The sequence below is a fragment of the Globicephala melas genome, chromosome 17 (assembly GCF_963455315.2).
Source record: "Globicephala melas chromosome 17, mGloMel1.2, whole genome shotgun sequence".
Taxonomy (NCBI): Eukaryota; Metazoa; Chordata; class Mammalia; order Artiodactyla; family Delphinidae; genus Globicephala; species Globicephala melas.
The window spans coordinates 50,810,724-50,836,913 of NC_083330.1; the positions used below are offsets into that span (position 1 = coordinate 50,810,724).

At 39.1% G+C, this 26,190-nt stretch overlaps 1 long non-coding RNA gene across 1 annotated transcript in view; it reads right to left on the reverse strand.

The window, feature by feature from the left end:
• Positions 1–6,145: 6,145 nt before the first annotated feature.
• LOC115856692 (uncharacterized) overlaps positions 6,146–26,190 on the reverse strand; it is a 116,956-nt gene continuing 96,911 nt past the window's right edge. The window contains exon 3 of the long non-coding RNA XR_004040945.2: positions 6,146–6,240. This is a non-coding gene — a long non-coding RNA (uncharacterized lncRNA). The remainder of the gene's footprint in view (positions 6,241–26,190) is intronic.

Below are 26,190 nucleotides of genomic sequence, written 5' to 3' on the forward strand. Positions count from 1 at the left end.
TTGCAAGTTTGTAGGTGTCCCGCAATCCGTTCCGTTAACAAATACTGAAAACTCAGAATTGATTGCTGAGGCAATGTCATTTGTATTGGAGATGCGGCAAAGGACAAGATAATGAGGCCCCTGCTCTCCAGAAAATTAAGTACAAGGAGGAATAGCTGAGCTTTTATTTGGTGTATAGTAATCGTTTTGTAAGCATTTGTTAAATTAAGATGGGATGGTCTTCTAGACAAAAAACAGTGAAATAATTTCAGATTATAGTAAAAGCCATAACTTGGTGTCAGGGGGGCAGGGAGGTGAGGGACGCGGTGCCAGTTTGGGGCTTTTCAATTAGGGTGTTTAGATAAAACTCAGGGTTACAATTTAGTCGAGGTTGTGGTAAGAGAAGCAGGTGACCAAAATTAGAGCCTGGGTGGAAACATGCCTGGTGGAAGCACAGCAAAGACAAAGTCCATGAGACAGGAAAGGGCTTGGTGTCCTTCAAAAACTGAGTATCCTACCAGACTGGAGAGTGAGGTTACAGACATGGAGAAGGGCCAGGTCTCCATTAAGGTAGGGAATGTGAGTATTTTATTCTAAGTACTCTTGTCTCCTTGTCGTCTTTCAGACCTCTGCATTTTGGAGTGCCTTTGGAGTGTCTTGGACCTTTTCACTCTCTAGGCCAATGCCCTAAGTGATGTCATTCAACCTAAGGGCTTTAAATGCAATCCACACATTGACAACTCCCAAATTAGAGCCCCAGCACAAACTATTAGTTAACAGCTAATAGTCCACATATTAGTTAACAGCTAATACTCCATATATCCAACATCTCAACATTAACGTGTCCAAAAGCAAATTCCCCATGTAGCTCGTCAAAACCTGCTCCTTTTACACTCTTCTCCACCTCAGTGAATGCCCACTCCATCTGTCCAGTTGTTCAGACCCAAAACCTTGGAGTCGTCCTTGACTTTTCTCTTTCTCTTATACTCTACATTGACTTCACCAACAAATCCTCTGGTTCTACCTTTAAAGCATGTCCTGATCAATCAGTTCACAGCACCTACAAAGTTAATCCCTACTCCAAAACACCATTATCACTTGCTTTGGTTTTTGAAATAGTCTTTTCACGAATCACCTTGCTTCCCCTCTTTTCCTCCTGTGGTTTATTCTCCATATATAAGCCAGAGTGACTTTTAAAAGTCAGATTATGCTCAAAACCCTGCAGGCCTTGTAATCTCACTCAGAGAAAAACATATGTCTCAAAATAGCCTAAAAAGCCCTGCACCATCTGGACCCGTTACCTCTCTTACCTCATCTTCTCTATCTCCTCCTCTTGCTCATTCTACCACAGCCCTAAGGAACCACTCTGTAGATTTTCCCATTCAGGACTTTCAAATGAATGGAATAACATGATATATGGCCTTTGGGGTCTGACTTTTTTCACTTTACTTAATGTTTTCAAGGTTCATCCAAGTTGTAGCATGTATCAGTACTTCATTCCTTTTTAGGTCTGATTAATATTCCATTATATGGACATACCACATATTATTTACCCATCCATCCACTGATGGACATTTGGTTTTTTTCTACTTTCTGGCTACTATGAATAATGCTGCTATAAACATTCGTGTACACATGTTTACGTGGACATATGTTTTCAGTTCTCTTACATATATATTCAGAGGTGGAATTGCTGTGTTATACGGTAACTCTACGTTTAATTATTTGAGGAACCATCAGAGTATACTATAAGTTTGTATGATGTTACCACTGGAAGAAACTGAGTAAAGGGTACACGGGATCTTCATGTATTATTTCTTACAACTGCTTGTGAATCCACAATCAGAATAAAAGTCTAATTAAAAAAAACAGTGACTCCTAGACTTTGGGCTTAAAAAACTGGATACCTACTGGTGACAGTAAAAGGTGGGTGGGGGAATGGCAAAGGAATATGTATGAGTGCTAAAATCAGAAATTCTGTTTCAGACAGAATAACATTCCTATTAGCTACCCAAGTGATGCTGTCTAGTATGCAAATGGAGATACTGGGCTTCCCTGGTGGCACAGTGGTTGAGAGTCCGCCTGCTGATGCAGGGGACACGGGTTCGTGCCCCGGTCCGGGAAGATCCCACATGCCACGGAGCAGCTAGGCCCGTGAGCCATGGCCGCTGAGCCTGCGCGTCCGGAGCCTGTGCTCCGCAACGGGAGAGGCCACAACAGTGAGAGGCCCGCGTACCACAAAAAAAAAAAAAAAAAAAAAAAAAATGGAGATACTATTCTGGATCAGTTGATATAGTTGTTAATCACTTACCATCCGTGTAACCTTGTACTAGCTGTTTTCAAGGATTTGGGAGTATGATATGATCTCTGCCATAGTGTCATTACAGTATTGTTGGGAAAGCAAGGCTGAATTTCCATGAAGCAAAGAATAAGTGGTGGTATAGGCTGCTGTATTGTAGGGGATAGTCTTTGTAGCCTCTAAGAGGTGATAGCTGTATTATGAAGTTTCCTGTAAGCCCAGAGACCAAAGCTGTAATAGAATATAGACAGGAAAAGAGGAAGTTAAAGAGAGAAAAAGCAGGAACTGAGGCTTCCAGCAGAAGTGAGCCGCAGCAGAGGAAGGAAGGAAGCAGGTAGAAGTACGGAAACTTGCCAAAAAGGAACAGAGAGCATCTTTGAGAAGCAGTGAGAAATAAGATGCAATTCAATTTGATTAACATTTTGAACTTTTAATATGCCAGGTACTAAGCTAGGTGTTAATGGGACTATATAATCCGTAAGAGCTAGTCTCTGGCCCAGGAGCTTTCAATCTAATAGGTAGCAATTATTAGTTCATTCATTCAATATAAATTGAACACCTGCAATATGCTAAGCACTGGTCTAGGTCCTGGGAATATAGCAGTAAAGAAAACAAATTGCCTTCTCTAAAGAAGCTTATATTCAAGTTGGGGGAGACAGATAAAAACATATTAACAAATACATAATTTGTCCAGTGGTGATAAGTGCTATGAAGAACAATAGGCAGGGTGAGAATGATGGGAAAAAGTTGCTAATTTATATAAAGTGGTCAGAGAAGGTGTCTCTAATAAAGTAGAATTTGAAAAGAGATATGAAGGAAGTGAGGGTGCCTGTGGCTGCCTAGAGGAGAAAAAGCCAGGTGAAGGAACATTAAGTATCAATGTATGGAACTGATTGAGCAAGGGGAAGTGTGGAAGAAGATGAGTTCAGAGAGGGAGTGGTGGGACAGATGACATAATGCTTTGTAGGCCACAGTAAAGACTTTGGGTTGCATTCTGAAGGAGGTGGGAAGGTACTGGAGGGTTTTGAGCAGAGAAGGCATATAATCAGTGTTTATGCTTTTAAAAAAGGCCACTTTGAGGGTTTGGAAGGGGGTGGGGGAAGAAGCTCATTCACAGAGAGACCAGTTAAGGGACTATTGAAATAACTCAAGCAAGAGATGATGGTGGCTTAGATCAGCATTGGTGGCTTAGGTAGCATTGAAAGAGTTATGGACAGTAGTGAAATTCTGAATATATTCCAAATGCATAGCTAGCAAAATTTGTGCATTAGATGAATTAGATGAGAAGGAGAAGGGGCCAAGATGACTCTAAGGTCTAGAAGAAATGAGAGGCCCTTTGCTAAGATGAGGAAGGGTGTGATAGATGCATGTTTAGAGGAGAGAAATCAAGAGTTAAGTTTTGGACATATTATGTTTGGGATGCCTATTAGACACCTAAGTTGAAATACTGATTAAGCAGTGGTACATATGAATCTGGAATTCAGGAGAAAGGTAAGAGCTGGAGACAGAAGACTAGATCTTGTCAACCTCCTGATGAAATTTAGAACCATGGCACTGGATGAGATCAGACTGTGAGTATGTTGGGAAAAGAGATGAGGAGGGCTAAATCTTAGGCACTTCAACTTGTAGAGGTTGGGATAATTCAGATCAAGTAAAGACACCAGAGAAAGACTGGCCAGGAAGTGGAGGAGGAATGTGGAGGAACAAGAGAAAGTGGTGTTCCAGGCACCAAAGAAGGAGATTGGTCCAAGCACCAAGGAGCAATTAACTGTGTCAAATGGTATGGTTTGTTCAAGATGACAACTGAATACAGTAAGTCCCCTCCATAGGGACGAGTTCCATTCCGAAAGCACGTTCATAAGTCCAATTTGTTTGTAAGTCCAACAAAGTTAGCCTAGGTACCCACCTAACACAATCAGCTATATAGCACTGTACTCTAATAGCTTTCACACAAATAATACATAAAAAGCAAACAGACGCAAAAAATAAAGAAAACATTTTTAATCTTATAGTACGGTACCTTGAAAAGTACAGTAGTACAGTACAATAGGTGGCATACAGGGGCTGGCATCGAGTGAACAGGCAAGAAGAGTTACCGACTGGAGGAGGGAGAGGAGGTGGGAGATGGTAGAGCTGAAGGATCCTCAGCAATAGGAGACGGAGGGCAAGCTGCAATTTCACTCATGGCTGACGCTGATGGCACAGGTTCTGGTTCCTTTCTGGATTTAATTCTATCTAACCTCTTAAAAAAAGCGATCCAGTGACGTCTGAGTAATAGCTCTTTTTTTCTCATCTTAGATGACACGGTAGCACTGGATTGCACTCTGAACAGCTGCTGCAACCTTCCTTCATGTACCATTCTACATGGTCCTGTGCCTCAAAAACTAATAGTGCCTCCTCAAATAAAGAAAATCCTCTTGCCACTTCCTGCATCATGAATTTCTTCAGTTCTTCAGTTACTTCTTCTTCCTCTTGTCTCTCTTTGTCCTTTCTCTGGGCCTCCAATTCCTGGTGCTTCTTAGCAGTACCAGCTACATCACCGCCGCTTTTACGCTTGCTTCCAGACATCCTGGGCTTGAAATAAAGATACTGTACTACTGTACTCTATATAGTACTGTACAGTAAAGTACACAAAAGCACAAGCACGTGTAGAGGATGCATGTGACAATGTACACCAGACATGTGAACTAACTTATGTGATTGGACATTTGAATGCACATTCACATCTTTGAACGCTCGCAACTTGAAGGTTTATACGTAGGGCACTTACTGTGTTGCTCTTTGACTTTCTAAGATATGCAGGTTATTGATGACTTTGATAAAAGCAATTTCAGTGAGTGGTGGATGAAAGTCTGTTTGATGTGAGCTCAAAAGATGGGAGGAGAGAAAGTGAAACACCATATATAAACAGATCTTTTGAGGAATTTTACTAGAAAGGGAAGCAGTAAAATGGAACGATAGATGTTGGGTCTAGGGAGCGTGTTTTAAAAGATGTGTGTATGCTGATAGACATGCTACAGTACTTACATAAATAGCTATCATGGAAGGATAGAGTATTATGACAAGCTGTAGGGAATATGAGAAGAGCATGTGGTCCTAGGCAACTGGCTCCAAACGGAGATTGATTCTCCATGAGGGTAGAGAAAATGGAGAAAGCTTGGTGGATTGGATGTCTTTTGTATTGGAACTGCTGACTTTTAAAACAGATGTGGGAGAGAGCATTACAGGTGGTTCAGGAACGATTTGAACAGTAGAGAGACACAAAAACAGAAGAATATAAGAAATATCTGGGAAAGACAACTTGGGAAGTTGACTGAAGACTGAAGACTATAGAAGAGGATATGCCAGAAAACACAAGACCAGGGCCAAACAGTAGAAAGCTTATGTGAGGAATTTGAAATTCATCTGAAGTCATGAGGAGCCTTAAAATATTTTTGAGTGTGAGAGTGTTTCAGGAAGGTAGTTCTGACTGTCGTGTGGACAGTGAATTGGTTAGGTGAAATGCAGCCAGGCTGTGGAAGATCTTCAAAACCAGACTGGGAAACTTGGATTTGACCAGATAGGCAATGGGAGCCACTCATTAAGTTCTTAAATAGAAAAAGACATGAAGACAGTGGTGTTTTGTCCTTTACAATTAAACTGGAAGTGATTTACAAGAAGGATTAAAGTGGTGACAGATTGGAAACTCTGCTGATTTGCCTGGCTTTTCCCCTGGAATTTTCCTTGCTGGTTTGTGAAAATATCTTATTTCTTTTTATAAGAGAGATTTAGCCCCAAATATGGAAAATCTGACTTTCTTGCTTTAGTCTCTTCCTAGTGTTTTAGTTAAAAAGAGATATTACAGAAGAAAGACAGGCAAGGCCTCACCTGGTAGGATCTAGGTGGTATCAGGTGAAGACTTTCTCATACATTCATCAGATATTGATGCAACACTTTTCATTTGCTGATCACCATGTCAGGCTCTGGGGAAACAAAGAAAGGAAACCAATCCCAGCCTAAAAGGAATTTACGGTTTAGTGGAGGTGACAAGCATGTAAAATATAAAATAATCATAGCACCATGTGAGAGAGTCTATGCACAGAGTGTCCGGAGGAGGAAGTGATTTGCTGCCAGAGAAAGCTGGAGTTTCATGGGGAAGGTAACACTGGACTACCTCTACCTGAATAGATGTTTAACTGACTAAGAAAAGGGAAAAGGGGCTTCCCTGGTGGCGCAGTGGTTGAGAGTCCGCCTGCCGATGCAGGGGACACGGGTTCGTGCCCTGGTCTGGGAAGTTCCCACATGCCGCGGAGCGGCTGGGCCCGTGAGCCATGGCCACTGAGCCTGCGCGTCTGGAGCCTGTGCTCTGCAACGGGAGAGGCCACAACAGTGAGAGGCCCGCGTACCACAAAAAAAAAGGGAAAAGAATGTTTTAGGCAGAGGGAAGAGCAGGCACACAGACTTGACCTTGAGTAAAAGCATAGTGTGATCAGAGACATTGAGAAGGTCTTTATGCCTAGAGGGTAGCATGTGTGATGGCAAGTGGCAGGACATGAGTCTGAGTTGAGGGTTCAGGGCTGAATTGTCAAGGGCTCTGTGAACTATGCTGAGGAGTTTAGATTCTATCCTGCAGGCCCTTTCTCCTGGTAACTCTTTTATCATGTCTTTGACACACCTTCCTCTGTCTTTCTAGTTCAGGCTCTGATCATCCCTCACACAGATGGACTATTGCAATAGTCATCCAAAGGGTCTCCCTGTCCCTAGCCCTGCACCCATCTAGCCTGTCCTCCGCCCTGCTGTCCTGGTGACCTAAATGTACATCTAACCTTGTTATGAACTGAATCGTGCCCCCCTCTCCTGAAATTCATATGTTGAAGCCCTAGCCTCCAGTACCTTAGAATGAAACTGTATTTGTCGATAGGGTCTTTAAAGAGGTAATTAAGTTAAAATGAGGTCATTGTGGTGAGCCCTAATCCAATAGACTGTGTCCTAATAAGAAGAAGAGATTAGGATAGAAACATGTACAGAGGAAAGACCTTGTGAAGACACAGGGAAAAGATAGTCATCTACAAGCCAAGGAGAGAAGCCTTAGAAGAAACAACCCTGCCAACATATTGATCTTGAACTTCTAGCCTCCAGAATTGAGACAAAAAATTTCTGTTGTTTAAGCCACCCAATCTGTGGTACTTTATTTTGGCAGCCCTAGCAAACTAATACACTCTGCACTTCTAATTTCATATAGTATAACATAAAAACATCTTAGCACACTGTAGGATGTTCTTTAGAACTTTATCTCTCCAGAGCTGTACACCCCTTCCATGCTAACTTCTGCTTGAATAAGCCATCAAGTTTTTTGCTTCTCTACATTAAGAAGTGAGAAATAGCCCCAAAAAGCAACCTAATTCTACACCTTAAGGAACTAGAAACTGAGCTCAAAATTAGCAGAAGAAAGGAAATAATAAAGATTAGAGCAGAAATAAATAGAGAATAGAAAAACAATAGAAAAGGTTAACCAAACTGAGAGTTGGTTCTCTGAAAAGATAAACAAAATTGACAAACACTTAGCTAGAATAACCAAGGGAAAAAGAGAAGTCCCATATCAACAAAATTATAATTGAAAAAAGAGACATTACAACTGATACCACAGAAATACAAAGGATCATAAGAGGCTACTATGAATGACTATATGCCAACAAATTGGACAACCTAGAACAGATGGAAAAATTCTCATAAATATACAACTTACCAAGGGAGAAATAGAAAATCTGATAGACCAATTACTAGTAAAGAGATTAAAACCATAATCAAAAAACTCACACAGGGGCTTCCCTGGTGGCGCAGGGGTTAAGAATCCGCCTGCCAATGCAGGGGACTCAGGTTTGAGTCCTGGTGCAGGAAGATCCCACATGCCGTGGAGCAACTAAGCCCGTGCGCCACAACTACTGAGCCTGTGCTCTAGAGCCCGCAAGCTACAACTACTGAAGCCCACGTACCTAGAGCCCGTGCTCCACAACAAGAGAAGCCACCGCAATGGGAAGCCTGTACACCGCAACGAAGAGTAGCCCCCACTTGCCACAACTAGAGAAAGCCCGTGCACAGCAACAAAGACCCAACGCAGCCAAAAATAAATAAATTTATTTTTTAAAAAATCTCCAACAAAGAAAATCCCAGGACCAGATGGCTTCACTGGTGAATTTTAACAAAAATTTAATAAGAAATTAACATCAAACCTTCTCAAACGCTAACAAAAAATGAAGGGGAGGGCACTCTCAAACTCATTTTATGAGATCAGCATTATCCTGATACCAAAACTGCAAGGCACACCGCTAGAAAAGAAAACCACAGGCCAATATCCCTGATGAATGTAGATGCAAAAATTCTCAATAAAATACTAGCAAACCAAACTTAGCCACACATTAAAAGAGCCATTCACCATGATCAAGTGGGGTTAATCCATGGGATGCAAGGATGGTTCAGCATATGCAACTCAGTTAATGTGTTACATTACGTTAATAGAATTAAAGGAAAGAATGATATGATCATCTAAATAGATGCAGGAAAAGCATTTGGCAAATTCAACATCCATTCATGATAAACACTTTTTAACAAGTTAGGCATAGAAAGAACATATCTTAACATAATAAAGGCCATGTATGATAAGCCCATAGCTCAATGGCAAAAGGTTGAAAGCTTTTCCTCTAAGATCAGGAATAAGACAAGGGTGCCCACTTTTACCACGCCTATTCAACATAGTAGTGGAAGTCCTAGCTAGAGCAATTGGGCAAGAAAAAGAAATAAAAGGTATAAGAATTGGAAAGGAAGAAGTAAAATTGTCTCTATACGCAGATGACAGTGATTTTATAGACAGAAAATCCTAAAGACTCAATCAAAAGACTGTTAGATTTTATCAATGAGTCCAGTAAAGTTGCAGGATACAAAATTAACACACAAAAATTAGTAGTGTTTCTACACACTAATAATGTAATTTCTGAAAAAGAAATAAAGAAATTGATCCCATTTACAATAGCATAAAAGATAATAAAATACTTAGGAATAAATTTAGTGAAGATGTGAAAGATCTCTACTCCAAAAACTACAAGACATTGATGAAAGAAATTGAAGAAGACACAAATAAATGTAAAAGCATCCTGTGTTTATGGATTGAAATAATTAATATTGTTAAGACAACAATACTACCAAAAGGCATCTGTAGATTCAGTGCAATCCCTGTCAAGATTCCAATGCTATGTTTTACAGAAGTAGCAAAAGACACTTCTGAAATTTATACGGAGTCACAAGTTTATGATTTCTTCGCTTGCTCTCTAGCAGCTCCTTCAGACTAAAATGCCCTTTTGCCCTCTCCCACCCTGTTGACCACCTCTTCACTTTTTTTAAAAAATAAATTTATTTTTATTTATTTATTTTTGGCTGCACTGGGTCTTCGTTGCTGTGTGCGGGCTTTCTCTAGTTATGACGAGAGGGGGTTGCTCAGCAGTTGTGGCGCAGGGGCTTAGCTGCTCTGCAGCATATGGGATCTTCCCGGGCCAGGGCTCAAACCCGTGTCCCCTGCATTGGCAGGCAAATTCGTAACCACTGCGCCACCAGGGAAGTCCCAACCTCTTCACTTTTTAAGACTTGGATTAAGCATCATCTTCTTTATTCTGTGTCTCTCATTAGCAGAGCATATCTGAAGTAATCCCTCCAGCCTCTCACTACCAGTAACAAACTTTTATCACAGAGTCTATAACATTTTAGCCCACCTTTTTTTTTTTTTTTTTTTTCGGTATGCAGGCCTCTCACCGTTGTGGTCTCTCCCGTTGAGGAGCACAGGTTACAGATTTGCAGGCCCAGCAGCCATGGCTCACGGGCCCAGCCGCCCCGCGGCATGTGGGATCTTCCTGGACCGGGGCACGGACCCGCGTCCCCTGCATCGGCAGGCGGACTCTCAACCACTGTGCCACCAGGGAAGCCCTCTTTTATTATTTTTTAATGTTTGTTTCCCCCTATTAGGCTGTAAACATCTTGAGTGTAAGGACTATGAATATCTGTCTTTGTAGTCCTAGTTCCTGTCTCAGTACCTGACATATACCAAGTACTCAACAAATGCTATGGAAATGAATAAATGTGCATAGAGCCTGGATATCCAGACCTACATGTTCTTGAAAGAAATTCTTTCATATTTTGTTTTTGTTTTTTGGCCGCACTGTGCAGTATGTGGGATATTAGTTCCCTGACCATGACCCCTGCAGTGGAAGCATGGAGTCTTAACTACTGGACTGCTAGAGAAGTCCCTCATCCATATCTTGGAATAGCCTAATGAATACCTGTCACTACTATAGTGGACACTTTCAGAATGCTCATGCCTTCTGATTCAGTAGCTCTCTTAGATATTTCTAAATAATATTATATTTAATCCAATTACCCTTTTTACGTACTGCATGCAGATGCCTATTGCAGTATGCCTTCTTTAACTATATTTCCCACTCATTTATTCAACACACATTTATTCAATCCCTATTCTAGCCAGACACAGTGCTAGATTCTGAGAGTGAGAAAATAACTAAAATGCTGTTCCTACATGAAGGAACTCATGATTAGGCAGAAGGGACAGATACCTAAACTAACAATTTATATTTCAGTGTGGTAAGTGCAATGATAGAGGTGTGCACGGGATATTAATGTAGTGCTTTAATTAGATTGAAAGCATGGACACATCGTACAGCTAGGTGTTTTCAGTCTTTTTTTCCAAAATAATTATTGCTTCTGGGAGTGTGTATCTTCAGAAGCTGACTTTTTCCTGACCTTATTCCCTTGCTCTGGGGGACCTTATTGGAACTCTTTATGTACTGATTCCACCTAATTCCTGTGTGAGAATTTCCAGAAGCCTCAGTCCTGCTGTCATCCTCATTAAAGAATCACACAGAGAGAAGGTGCCTTTGGAGGACTTAAATCTCCTTCTTTCTTCACTTACCACCTCATATAAAGCTAGGATTGACAGCTAAATCTACTTCACTTGGAGACGTTGTAATATGTGAAGTGAAGGATATCGGGCAAAGGGAAACGTCACTGCTCTTTCTCATCTGTCCCTGATGCTAGCACCTGGAATGCGGCTACCCCATTATTTGGGGGAAGGTAGCAATTCCCAGTAGTTGGAAGTATCTCAGAGGAATCTGAAAGAGTTGTGATGAATCTTAAGAGTTGACAAGCTAAATAAACCACTAGCCACTTCAGAACATAATTAAAATACCTATGTATCTGTTCAAATACTTCTAATTCTGTGTGTCTTTTATAGCATATTCTGTGCCTGTGTTATCTGTCTTTAAAAATTCCTGCAGTCCAAATAAATGTTCACTGCCTGGTTACCAGACTAACATGGTTACTGACAGGAAAACGGTGACACTGAAATGCAGTACAGGCTTCTAATCATGACAATTATTATTTGAATACATTCTCTTGTGTGATAACAGCCAGCTTCAATTATCTGGCCAGACATCTTATTTAGCATTTATTTGAAAAATTTGACATGAACAATATGGGCTCTTTAAGAAAGTAATTTTTTAAAATATTTTCCCCAGTACTTTGTTATGTATCTCAAGCCAATGTTGGGATCTACGAGCTATGAGGGGAATTAAGCTAGTAATGCATGCAAGTCAAGTTACTTCTGATATAGCCAAAAACTTAAAAGTAAATATTAAGATGATGTAGGGAGCCAGGAAGAATTTTCAGCCTAAAACTCAAACAGGTAAACAGGGTTTTCCAGGGACACCAGAGGCCCAAGACCGAAGAGTTAACCAGGAAGAACAGTAACCTTGTTCGTGCTTGTGGTATCCCCTTTGCCATGTTGTATTTTCCTATCTGTTTCCATGTCTGTTCCTTCTACTACACTATAGGTTCTCAAGGTCAAGAATGAGGCATATTTATGTACCTCTATATCCATGTACCTTTTGGAGGAAATGAAGTCACGGGGAAGAAGGCCTGTAGGTCATCCCAAAGGGGAATAACAACTGGAATTCATATGAAAGCACTTAAATATCTTAATATTATTCAACTAACCAGATGATTTAAGACTAGGATGTGGTTAGAGTGATCTTCCCTGACTTTCTTATTTAGAATAGCTTCCCCCAACATTACCTCACTTTGTTAATTTCCCTCTCACTGCTTATCACAACCTATAATGATCTTGTTTACATGTTGACTGGTTTACATCTTTCTCAGCTCATGGTAATTCCATGAAGGCAGGAACCTAATCTTTGGTCTTGTTCATTACTGCCCAATAACTATTTGTTACTTGACAACTATTTGCTGAATGAAGTTTTGAATGAATTAATATGTCTGATTTAGGCCAAATGAATATGTTTGTATTCTGAAAATTTCTTACATGATAGGAAAAGCTTGCTTACATACCAGGATACAGTGGGCACAGGGGGAAGTAGAACTATTGAAAAAGGAAAGAACATGAAAAATGCCTTAAGTCCTGGTATTTGATCTCTGAAAGGGAGGTCTCCCCTTTTTTATTCTCCTAAGTGGCAATAGGAAATTAACTCAGTGCCATGGAGGAAGGGAAGTGGGTTAGTGGTATTCCTATCTTTGAAGACTCCTCTGAGTCCTGGAGATTGGGAATAAGGGAGTTGTCACAGGAGTTAAGAACCACTTATTTAACAAAGGTATTCTATACTTGCCATGTGACAAGAGCTGAGGGGGCCCACGAGATACAAAGATGCCCAGGAGGAAGACTGTGAAGCAGCAACAGGTAAAAAGCAGAGCTCCCAGTCTGTAGATGCTGGAAAAGATGTGTGTACTAGATTCACTGTTTTTATCTCTTCATTTCTTTTATATTTTTAAAATAATTTCTCTTATTTTTTTCTTTTTTGGCTACATGTGGCTTTCAGGATCTTAGTTCCTGGACCAGGGATTGAACCTGGGCCACTGCAGTGGAAGTGCCAAGTCCTAACCACTGGACCACCAGGGAATTCCCTAATGTCTCTTTTAAAATGAAAAACTTTCCCTTGGCACTTTCTATTTCTTTTAAGGCATTCATTAATCTAATTCTTTTTAATTAATAAATTAATTAGTCTAATTCTTCACTGAGGTCTGTCACCTCAATGCTGAGCTTTTCTAATTCTGATTCATGATGTTCTTTCACATCTTGAATCATTTTCTTAATGTGTTTTATGTTTGTTTTGAAATGGTAGGTTACAGTTTTGAGCTCTTTTGTGGGCACATCTTCCTGGCCTGCTTTCCTTGTCTGTAAGGATGTTAGTTTGCTCCTTATTTTTTCTTATAATAAATTCTGTATGGGATTTCCCCTGGATATTTTCCTCATGCTCATTTCTATGGGAAATTGGGGGGGGGGTTGTGGGGTTTTTTTGTTTTTCGGTGTCTTTTTTTTTTTCCCCCTTGAACTTTTACAGTGAGGCTGGTGGAGAAAATGTTTTCTGACTCTAGCATGCTCCCTCTTCTGTTGCTTTTGTGTAGCAGTCAAAACCTTGGTGGCTTTCTCTCTGGAGTTCCCTGGCCCTGTTTCCTGCCCCCTGAAACTTCCTTTACTTTGTCCTGGTTGTTCAGGTGCTGCTGAGATTTATTCTACTCTCAGCGGCTTCTCCTTCTTCAGTGTTGGGCCGTGTCTCACATCGGAGCACCGATGAGTCACAGGGTGGCCCAGCTGCTCCGACCCCTGCAGTCCTGCGGACTCGAGCGCCGCCGGGGCGGGAGCCGACAAAGCGCTCGCTCCCTCGCCGGCTGCGCATTGCCCGCTGCTGAGCCGGGAGCCAAGCGCTCCTGGCGGCCAAGGGCACCTGCCCGCACCTGCTTAGCAGCCGTCGCCCGCTAGCTTCCTTCCTCCCGTACAGGCCCTGAGAATCTGACTGTTGGGGGTTTGGCCGCACCCACGTGTATTTTGGGGTCCCCTAGCTTTGTGGTATATGTTGCCCAGGCGTTTGGGCTTCGCCATGTATTTGCTCTGTTTATGTAGTGGTTGTGGTTTGCTTGTTTTTCCTTTCTGTTTTGTAGAAATTCAGAGATTTAAAACCTGGGCTTCTGCCATCTCTCCCAAGTACCTGTCAACTGCATTTAAAGCTGGGAGAAACCTGGGACTAAGCGGATAAGACTTCACACAAGCCCTTTGAATTAAAGGGTAATCTTAAATATTTATCAAATGTGATGTCCCCTCTTTACCCCTATCACCACTTCCCATACATGTAGCAGCTTCTTTCTTTCCTAGGCAGCTTTGCTGTGTTCAGCTTTGCCTTCACCCTCCATGCTTGGTCTACGTAATCTCCCTAACGTAGAAATACACACTCCTCTTTCCTACCCAATAAATCCTAAACTCCTGAGAAGGTCAAGCGAGACAGTCCATAACCGGGGCCTTTCTCTCTCTTTAGTCTGACCTCCTGTTGCACAACCTTCAAACCCTGCGTGTTAATGCTACTGGACTGCTTGTGATTACTCACGTCCACACTGTTTCAAGACTCAGTGCTTTTGTGCATCTTATTGCTTCTGCCTGGAATGCCTTTTCCACCTTTCGCCTTATGACTGATTCTTATTCAAGTTTCCAGCATTAACTGCACCCCTCTGGGATCTCAAAGCATCTTTTAGTTCTTGTCATTTACCAGGTAAGATCTATATAATCTAAGTGTTTCCTCCACTTCGCAGTAAACTAGGAACCATATCTTACTTACCTTTGTGACCTGCATCATGTATAGTGCCTTGGACATAGATAATATTAACATTTTCACTGTGTTTTGCTTCTATCTGTCCTTTCTGAGTCATTTTATCTGCCCTTAGTACTTCAGGTATGCTCTGTATCATGTACTGCCATGGTACATTAAAAGAAAAAAATATCAAATTTCTCTCGCTAGATCAGTACGTCTTCTGAGCTCCGGATCATTTATTCAACTGCTTGGGTAACATCTGCACTTGTGGGTTTTAAATAGTACATTTAAAACAGTGAATCTAGTACACACATCTTTTCCAGGAGTCCAAATCAAGATCCAGTTCCCCACTAGTGTTCCCTTTCTTGATTAATGGCACCTTGTTGATCATGCCAGAAAATAGGAATCATGATGACTCATTCTGTTTTCTAAACTCCCTAAGCAACACGTCTTATTGATTCCATCTTCCAAGCCCATCTCAGATCCATCCTTTTCTTAACCACTCTCACTGTACCACTTGAAGCCATTTAAAATAGATTACTAACTATACTCCTCTATCCACTCTTGACTTTCCCTAATCTGTTTTATATATAACAGACAAAATTACTCTTTGAAAATGAAAATCTAATCATATTGCTTACAACCAATCAGTGGCTTTTCATTGCTCTTAGCACGAAGTCTGAAAATCCTTACATTGGCCTCTAAGTTCCTGTTCTTCCTTTTGCTCACTGGCTTCCTTTAAACTCCTCAAATTCCGTCATCTCCTTCCTATTGCCCAGTTATTCTTTTTCCTCTGCCTGGATGCTCCTCTCCATCCTCCTTCCCCCTTACCAGGCCAAACACATACTTTGGCTTTAATATAGTAAACATTTCTCTGCTGTTCTTTATAGTTCAATTACTTATGTATGCATCCCTAAACAACATAGTTTACTTTTGCTTGTTTTTGAACTTCAAGTAAATAAAATCAAATTCTATGAATCATTTTATGACTTGTTTTATTTTTTGGTCACGCTGCGCAGCTTGTGGGATCTTAGTTCCCTGATCAGGGATTGAACCCCGGGCCCTCGGCAGTGAGAGAGTGGAGTCCTAACAACTGGACCGCCAGGGAATTCCCAGGACTTGTATTTTATATTCAACATCATGTTTGAAGGATTCGTCTATAATGCTGAGTGTATAGTTTGTTTATTTTCATTGTTCTATATTTTCCATATATTCTATTCTACAATATAATGTTCTAGAGTCAATGAACTTTAGGTTGTTTTCAGATTGAGGCTGTAATGAATGATGAGGCTATGAACCTCATTGAACATATATCCTGGTCTACCTGTGCACCCATTTCATGGGGGTATATACCTATGACCTTTGGCAATTAATGACAAATTGTTTTGTAAAATGAGCATCAAGATTACACCTACACCAGGAGTATATGAGAGTTGTTGCTACACATTCTTGCTGACACTTTTTAACTCATGCCAATCTGATGGAAGTACATTTTGCATATAATCTTTATAATAAATCTATGCTTTATAAAATAATAATATGGCAGTATGTGGTCATTTGTTTCCAGATAGGGCCTTAGCAATACCTCCAACCCCACATACCCTTCTGCAACATGATTTTGGAGCTCTTCCAGTAAAAGGTGGAGTCTTTTTCTCTTCCCCCCAAATCTGGGCTGACGCCATGACTTGCTTTGGCTTCTAGCTCTAGGTCTTAAGAACCCTGACATTTCCACTTTTATTCTCATGGGATACAGCTGTGATATAAACAAGCTCAGATTAGACTACTGAATAACGAGAGACTATGTAGAAAGAGGTCAAGCCAGCTCCCACCTATTCCAACTACCCCCAGCTAAGGTCCCAGACACATGAGTGAAGCCATTTTAGACATTCCAGCCTCAGTCAAGCTTTCAGCTGAATGCAGCTGCATGCGTGAACCCAGTCAATACTATGTATTGAAAAATGATTGTTAATAAATAGTTGTTATATTAAGCCACTAAGTTGTGGAGATTTTGTTATACAGCAATAGGTAACTGAATCACAATATATATCAAAAGCCTTAAAAATGCTTATACCCTCCATATCAATTTCTTTAACAATCTATCTTAAAGAAATATTTTAAAATGAAGTTTTAAAATGTGTACAAAAATGTTCATCACAGTGTTCTTTACATTTTTTAAAGTGGAAACAACTTCTATGTTTAAAATTTTAAATACAGAGTAGTAAAATAAATTATGATGCTTTCATAAGACAAAACATTCTACAGACAAAACTACATTGAAAGGGTTTTTAAGGACATTGGAAAATGCTGAAGAAAAATCGGGTGGTAATGGCAGGAACAATATATATTAATACATATATATATATTCTTGTTAAAAAAAACTGTACATAGAAAAACACTGGAATAAATAAATCAATATATTAACAATGGTTTGGTTGTCTTGATTTAAGTTTTCCCATTCTTTGAAAGTTTTCTACAGAAAGGATATATTACTAGGATATATTCACTAGGGACTTAAAATTTTTCATTTTGCCATGGACTAGTAGAAACTTCATATGGAAGATGCTGCCTCAAAAAAAGAAAAAATCACACTAAAACTTAGAATTACACAAGGACACCAAATGTCCTATGTATGTTGGTAGAAAACCATCTAGATTTCCTAATAAAATTATCTTTAAAGCTGAGAGTAATGGAACTTTTAGAGTCATAAGTCAAGTTAGGCCTCCTTTGAGGGCAAAGTTTCTCCAAGTGGAGGTGTTTATTTAATATTCAGTCTCAGGGGCCCTATCCCAGACGTATTATTATTGAATCTCTGGGAATGTAGTCTAGGAATCTACATTTTAAACTACATCCTAAGGGAGAGATTTATACACCTAAAATTGAAGGAAACGTGATCTTTTAAGTGTTCTCTATCTTGATCTGGCTGGTGGATCATGGCTGTAACATGTAACAATTCATCAAGGTATACACTTAACTTTTCTACTTCATATTAAGTTATATCTTAGTAAAAAGTAAAAAGGAACAAAAAATACTAGGAATTCCATATTGCTTTAGCATAATAAGTAAATCTAATATTTAGTAAATTTTAGTTAGCACCAGTAGTCATAATTTATATATTTCCATTGTTCTCAGGCAGATTATTTTGCATTTTTGTTAGAAAACTAAGCACTGGTCATTTTAGAAACAATCTTTTACATATTTCTGGTTAAAATAGTTTTATTTTTCAATGGAAAAATAATTCTAGTTTATAGCCAAATCTATTTGTTTGAAAAACAAGGCATCATTTTGTTTTCTTTGAGATAGATAAGTCATTATTTTAGATTTTAAAAATTTTGTATTTCTTTGGAAAGTTGATGTTTCAAGTAAATGGTACCTTTAAACCCCTGTAGTTTTTGTTTTTTGAATATGAAAGAGTGAAAACATCTGTATGAAAGAGGGAGGAAGAAAAGAAGGAATAGAGGGAGGGAGGAAAAGAAAGAAAAGGGAAGGGAAGGGAAGGGAGAGAGAGAGAAGGAAAATGGAAGAAACCAGTGCTCTTAAAACAAAATATTCCTGCCGATCTTCTCAACGTAAATCGCCTCAAAGAGCTTAAGACATTTCACACGTTTTCATTGTTAGTTACACCTCTATTTATTGATTCCCAACTAGACCAGCCTTCTTAACTGCATAATAGGTTATTGTAACACTTTATAGTTGAACATATTTTATAGTTGTTTCTACTGATGTGTATTTGCAAGCTTTATTATCATTATTTAGAATATATGACTATTTCTGTGTTGGAAAGAGAGGAGCAGGGACTCACTGTAAGAGGCAGAGTATATTTAAGAATTTGTGGCCTCTCATTTTGATGCCTGATTTATCACACACCTTCACAATTTTACTAGTGTCAGAAGGAGGCCTGTTTTCTCTTGGAATGCTACATTCTTTGCGGATGAAGTGTTCAGAGTCTTTAACACTGTACTGGAGTGTCTCTTGAGTATTTAGCATCTGGATAGGGCCGTCATCACAGTAATGAGAGACTGAGCAGGCCAGAACTGACTCTGTCCAGAGGAAAAGCAGGATCAACACCAAATCTACCATGGCTTTTCCCAGCGTTGCAAAAATACTGGGTCAGGAAGACATCCACATGGAATACCTCTGCAGTCTTGCATTTAAATTGTGTTATTGTCACCCAGCCTACAAACAGGAAATTACTCTAATAGTTAATAATATAACTATAAAAATTTAAAGGATTATAGACCATAATTTTCATAACAACAGTTACAGGCTGTTATTGTAGACTCTGTTATTTTCATTCGCATATAACAGTATCTTTCTTTTTGTCAATGACAGTGCTAAAAATATTAGAAAGGTTTTTGAAATATAATAAATAATCCATGTTTGCCCAGAAATTATTACCTTAGTGTTACCAAGAGACAAACTTGTAAACTAGATGGACCATCTGACTTATTTTGTATTCATAAAAAAACCTTCTATTGCTTTTATTATGAAAATCATACATATATGTAATAAAAAGATTTAAAAACTCAGATAAGGGACTTCCCTGGTGGTGCAGCACTTAAAAATCCACCTGCCAATGCAGGGGACACAGGTTCGATCCCTGGTCAGGGAAGATCCCACGTGCTGTGGAGCAACTAAGCCCGTGCGCCACAACTACTGAAGCCCGTGTGCCTAGAGCCCGTGCTCTGCAACAAGAGAAGCCACCTCAATGAGAAGCCTGAGCACCACAATGAAGAGCAGCCCCCACTCGCTGCAGCTAGAGAAGGCCCGCGTGCAGCAAGGAAGACCCAACATGGTCAAAAATAATAAATAAATAAATATATATTAAAAAGAACCCTCAGATAAGCTGAGAAGAAAATGATTAAAATCTCTGGTAGGACATCTATTTAGAAATAATCTGTAAATATTTCTATGTAGAGAATCTCATCTCACAATCTCAATCTCACTCTTCTATCAAGAGTGAGATTGATAGGTCACCATATTTATTTAGCACAATGTACTAGACCTTGTTTTATGAATATTAGCTCATCTAATTCAAAAAACAGTTCTATAAGGCAGTATACTATTATAAACTCTCTTTTACAAAGAAAGCTGAGGAACAGCTTTATTAAATGACTTGCCCAAGATCACATCACTAGTAGGTGGCAGAGCTGGGATTTGAGGCCAGGTAGTCTGACTTTGGAGTCTTATTTTCTTAGTTATTTTCTTAGCTAAAATAGTTCACCAATATATTCTTTAAACAGCTTTATTTATTTATATATACAATAAACTGCAAATTTTTAAAAAACACAGTTTGGGTTTTTTTTAACCAGCTTAACTATTTCTAAGTGTCAGTTCAGCAGTGTTCAGTATATTTACATTGTTGTGTGACAGATCTCCAGAACTTTTCACCTTGCAAAACCAAAACTCTCTAACCATTAGACAACAGCTCTCCATTTGCCCTCCCTCCCAGCCTTTGGTGATCACTGTTCTACTTTCTGTTTCTATGGATTTCACCACTTTATGTAACTTATATGTATGGAGCCATACAGTATTTGTCTTTTTGTGACTAGCTTATTCCACTTAGCATAATGTCCTCAAGATTCATCTATGTTACAGCATATGACAAGTACTCCTTCCTTCTCTTCCTTTTTAAGGCTAAATACTATTCCATTGTATGTATGCACCAAATTTTGTTTATCCACTTATCTGTCAATGACATATGCCCTGCTTTCACCTCTTGACTGTTGTCAATAATGCTGCTATGAACATGCCTGTGCAAATATCTCTGAGATCCTGTTTTCAGTTCTTTTAGATATAAACCCAGAAGTGAGATTGCTGGATCATATGGTAATTCTACTTTTAATTTCTTCAGGCAGCTGAACCATTTTATATTCCCGCCAATAGTGCACAAAGATTCCAATTTCTCCATGTCCTTGCTAACACTTGCTATTTTATGTTTGTTTCTTTTTTGATAGCAGACATTCTAACAGGTATGAGGTGATATCTTGTGATTTTGATTTGCATTTCTCTAATGATTAGTGATGTTGAGAATCTTTTGGTATTTTTTTTGTCATTTGTATATCATCTTTGGAGAAACGTCAAGTCTTTCGTCTCTTTTTTTTGGCTGAGCCACGCGCCTTGTAGGATCTTAGTTCGCTCACCAGTGGTTGAACTCCGGCCCTTGGCAGTGAGAGTGCAGAGTCCTAACCACGGGACCATCAGGGAATTCCCTCCTTTGTCCATTTTAAAATCAGGTTTTTTGGTTTTTCTGTTGTTGAGTTGAAGGAATTCTTTATATATTCTGGGTATTAATACCCAATATATGTTTTTAAATAAACATGGAATAATACTTATACACTACAGGCTGTTTTTCAATGTGTCTTTTCATTTCATTTTATGTACTTTGAATATATTATTTAACATTATTTTGCTATAAGATTTATATTATGTCATATGTTTATAGTATAATTTTTTAAATTAATTAATTAATTTTTGGCAGCACTGGGTCTTCATTTTTGCGCGTGGGCTTTCTCGAGTTGTGGCAAGCGGGGTCTACTCTTCGTTGTGCTGTGAGGGCTTCTTATTGGGGTGGTTTCTCTTGTTGCGGAGCACGGGCTCTAGTCATGTGGGCTTCAGTAGTTGTGGTAGGTGGGCTCTAGAGCTCAGGCTCAGCAGCTGTGGTGCCTGGGTTCGTTGCTCCGCAGCATGTGGGATCTTCCCGGACCAGGGCTCGAATCCGTGTCCCCTGCATTGGCAGGCGGACTCCCAACCACTGCACCACCAGGGAAGCCCTATAGTATAATTTTTTTTTTTTTTTTTTTTTTTTTGCGGTACGCGGGCCTCTCACTGCCGTGGCCTCTCCTGTTGCGGAGCACAGGCTCCGGACGCACAGGCTCAGCAGCCATGGCTCACAGGCCTATCCGCTCCGCGGCATGTGGGATCTTCCCGGACCGGGGCACGAACCCGTGTCCCCTGCATCGGCAGGCGGACTCTCAACCACTGCGCCACCAGGGAAGCCCCCTATGGTATAATTTTTAATGATCCCTCTATTATAGATATGCTATTTCATAAGATGCCATTTTCATCTTGCTATTATATATTAAACTACACTTATCATATTTATTGATTTTATGGTAGTTTTTGTATTAGTTTCCAGAGTTCAGTTAACAAATTACCACAAACTTGGTGGGTATAAACAACAGAAATTATTCTCTTATAGTTCTAGGGGCTAAAAATCAGAAATGTGGCAGAGCCACACTGATCCTAGGCTTCTAAGGGAGATAATGTTCCTTGCATTTTCTGGCTTCTGGTGGTTCTTGGCATTGCTTAACTTGTGGCTGCATCATTTCATTATCTGCCTCTGCGTTCACATTGTCTCCTCCTCAGCTGTCTTTGCAATCTCCTTTTGCCTTATTCTTACAAGGACACTTGTCATTGGATTTAAGGCCCACCAAGAATGATTTTATCATCACTAGATCATTAACTAAATTACAACTGCAAAGACTCTTTTTCCTTGTAATGTTAACAAGTTCTGGGCATTAGGACATGAATTATACCTTTTGGAGGGGGGGCACCATTCAACCCACTACAGTTTTATTAAGATAAATTTCTAAAACCAGAATTATTAGTTCAGGTTAGGTAAAATTTAAATGTTTTTAGATAGATATTTCCAAATCGTGCTTTAGAGTGACTTTGAATTGTGTTTTTAATGTTCTTAAACATATGCGTGTGCTTGTATACACACCATGCAAAAACGTATGTGTACTCCATAAAAATTTAAAAAGGAAAGAAAAGAGAAGAGAAAATTGGAAGTGGAGAGAAAACAGAAATAGAATTGGGAGGGGGCTTTCAACTCTACTCCTTTATAATTTGTCTGTCCATAGTTGTATCAATAAAACATACCTTATTGGTCTAGGACTAGAAATACAGCCAAATTTGTGTGCTTTCGATTTATTTATTTGATTATCCCTGTTTTGTTTCTGTCTAGAAATATGTTTTATTTTTAAATATTTGCATTTTATGTAGAATCATCTTCAATTATGACATGTTACATTTTCCCTTTGAAAGAAACACTTTTTCTGTTTTCTTCCATTGTCACATAATCTTTACACTGTAGAGTATAAGTACTGCTACTTTTAAAATCATTAGATGAATGAGCTAAGAAAAGCTTTATATGTATATATGTATGTGTGTGTTGATGGGAGGTAAAAAACCATCAGGATTTGGCATTTCTTTTCTTAAACATAGTTGAAAATTTCACCAAAAAGGAACTATGTCTCAGGATAAAAGAGCATTTGGGTAATAAATCATGTGGAATTGTATTTTCAATACTTTATCATGAATAGCAATGAATCACTAGCTTCTTGATAGAGGGTGACTTTGTGTAACCAACTGGCAGAACCTACACACCCTGTTGAGTGTGAGCCCCTTGAAGTTGGAGGCAATGCACTTATTCCAGGGATGCAACTGTTGCTCGAAAATAGGTTTTAGAGGTCTCTCCTAACTGCTTTAAACTTGTGGCTTAAGATTCCCCAAAATAGAGGGCAGAGAGAAGAAGCAAGAAGAACTACAATCCTGCAGCCTGTGGAACAAAAACCACATTCACAAAAAGACAGAGAAGATGAAAAGGCAGAGGGCTATGTACCAGATGAAGGAACAAGATAAAACCCCAGAAAAACAACTAAATGAAGTGGAGATAGGCAACCTTCCAAAAAAGAATTCAGAATAATGATAGTGAAGATGATCCAGAACCTCGAAAAAAGAATGGAGGCAAAGATGGAGAATGTGCAAGAAATGTTTAACAAAGACCTAGAAGAATTAAAGAACAAACAAACAGAGATGAAAAATACAATAACTGAAATGAAAACTACACTAGAAGGAATCAATAGCAGAAAAACTGAGGCAGAAGGACGGATAAGTGACCTGGAAGACAGAATGGTTGAATTCACTGCTGTGGAACAGAATAAAGAAAAAAGAATGAAAAGAAATGAAGACAGCCTAAGACACCAACATTAAATGCAACAACATTCGCATTATAGGGGTCCCACAAGGAGAAGAGAGAAAGGACCCGAGAAAATATTTGAAGAGATTATAGTCAAAAACTTCCCTAACATGGGAAAGGAAATAGCCACCCAACTCCAGGAAGCACAGGGTGTCCCATACAGGATAAACCCAAGGAGAATCACGCCGAGACACATAGTAATCAAACTGGCAAAAATTAAAAACAAATTATTGAAAGCAGAACGGGAAAAATGACAAATAACATACAAGGGAACTCCCATAAGGTTAACAGCAGATTTCTCAGCAGAAACTCTACAAGCCAGAAGGGAGTGGCATGATATACTTAAAGTGATGAAAGGAGAGAACCTACAAACAAGATTACTCTACCCAGAAAGGATCTCATTCAGATTCGATGGAGAAATCAAAAGCTTTACAGAAAAGCAAAAGCTAAGATTATTCAGCACCAACAAACCAGCTCTACAACAAATGCTAAAGGAACTTCGATAAGTGGGAAACACAAGAGAAGAAAAGCACCTACAAAAACAAACCCAAAACAATTAAGAAAATGGTCATAGGAACATACATATCAATAATTACCTTAAAGTTGAATGCATTAAATGCTCCAACCAAAAAACACAGGCTTGCTGAATGGATACAAAAACAAGATCCATATATATGCTGTCTACAAGAGACCCACTTCAGACCTAGGGAAACATACAGACTGAAAGTGAGGGGATGGAAAAAGATATTCCATGCAAATGGAAATCAAAAGAAAGCTGGAGTAGCAATTCTCATATCAGACAAAATGGACATTAAAATAAAGAATGTTACAAGAGACAAGGAAGGACACTACATAATGATAAAGGGATCAATACAAGCATAAGATATAACAATTATATACGCACCCAGCATAGGAGCACTTCAATACATAAGGCAACTGCTAACAGCTATAAAAGAGGAAGTCGATAGTAACACAGTAAGAGTGGGGGACTTTAACACCTCACGTACACCAATCGACAGATCATCCAAACAGAAAATTAATAAGGAAACACACGTTTTAAATGACACAATAGACCAGACAGATTTAATTGATATTTATAAGACATTCCATCCTAAAACAGCAGATTACACTTTCTTCTCAAGTGCACACAGAACGTTCTCCAGGATAGATCACGTCTTGTGTCACAAATCAAGTCTCAGAAAATTTAAGAAAATTGAAATCATATCCAGCATCTTTTCTGACCACACCGCTATGAGATTAGAAATGAATTGCAGGACAAAAACATAAAAAATGCAAACACATGGAGGCTAAACAATACAGTACTAAATAACCAAGAGATCACTGAAGAAATCAAAGAGGAAATCAAAAAATACCTAGAGACAAATGACAATGAAAATACGACGATCCAAAACCTATGGGATGCAGCAAAAGCAGTTCTAAGAGGGAAGTTTATAGCTATACAAGCCTACCTCAAGAAACAAGAAAAATTTCAAAAAAACAATTTAACCTTACACTTAAAGGAACTAGAGAAAGAAGAACAAACAAAACCCAAAGTTAGCAGAAGGAAAGAAATCATAAAGATCAGAGCAGAAATAAATGAAATAGAAACAAAGAAAACAATAGCAAAGATCAATAAAACTAAAAGCTGGTTCTTTGAGAAGATAAACAAAATTGATAAACTATTAGCCAGACTCATCACGAAAAAGAGGGAGAGGACTCAAATCAATAAAATTAGAAATGAAAAAGGAGAAGTTACAACAGACATCGCAGAAATACAAAGTATCCTAAGAGACTACTACAAGCAACTGTATGCCAATAAAATGGACAACCTGGAAGAAATGGACAAATTCTTAAAAAGGTATAACCTTCCAAGACAGAACCAAGAAGAAACAGAAAATATGAATAGACCAATCACAAGTAATGAAATTGAAACTGTGATTAAAAATCTTCCAACAAACAAAAGTCCAGGACCAGATGGCTTCACAGGTGAATTCTATCAAACATTTAGAGAAGAGCTAACACCCATCCTTCTAAAACTCTTACAAAAAATTGCAGAGGAAGGAACACACCCAAACTCATTCTATGAGGCCACCATCACCCTGATACCAAAACCAGACAAAGATACTACAAAAAAAGAAAACTACAGACCAATATGACTGATGAATATAGAGGCAAAAATCCTCAACAAAATACTAGCAAACAGAATCCAACAACATAATAAAAGAATCATACACCATGATCAAGTGGGATTTATCCCAGGGATACAAGGATTCTTCAATATACACAAATCAATCAATGTGATA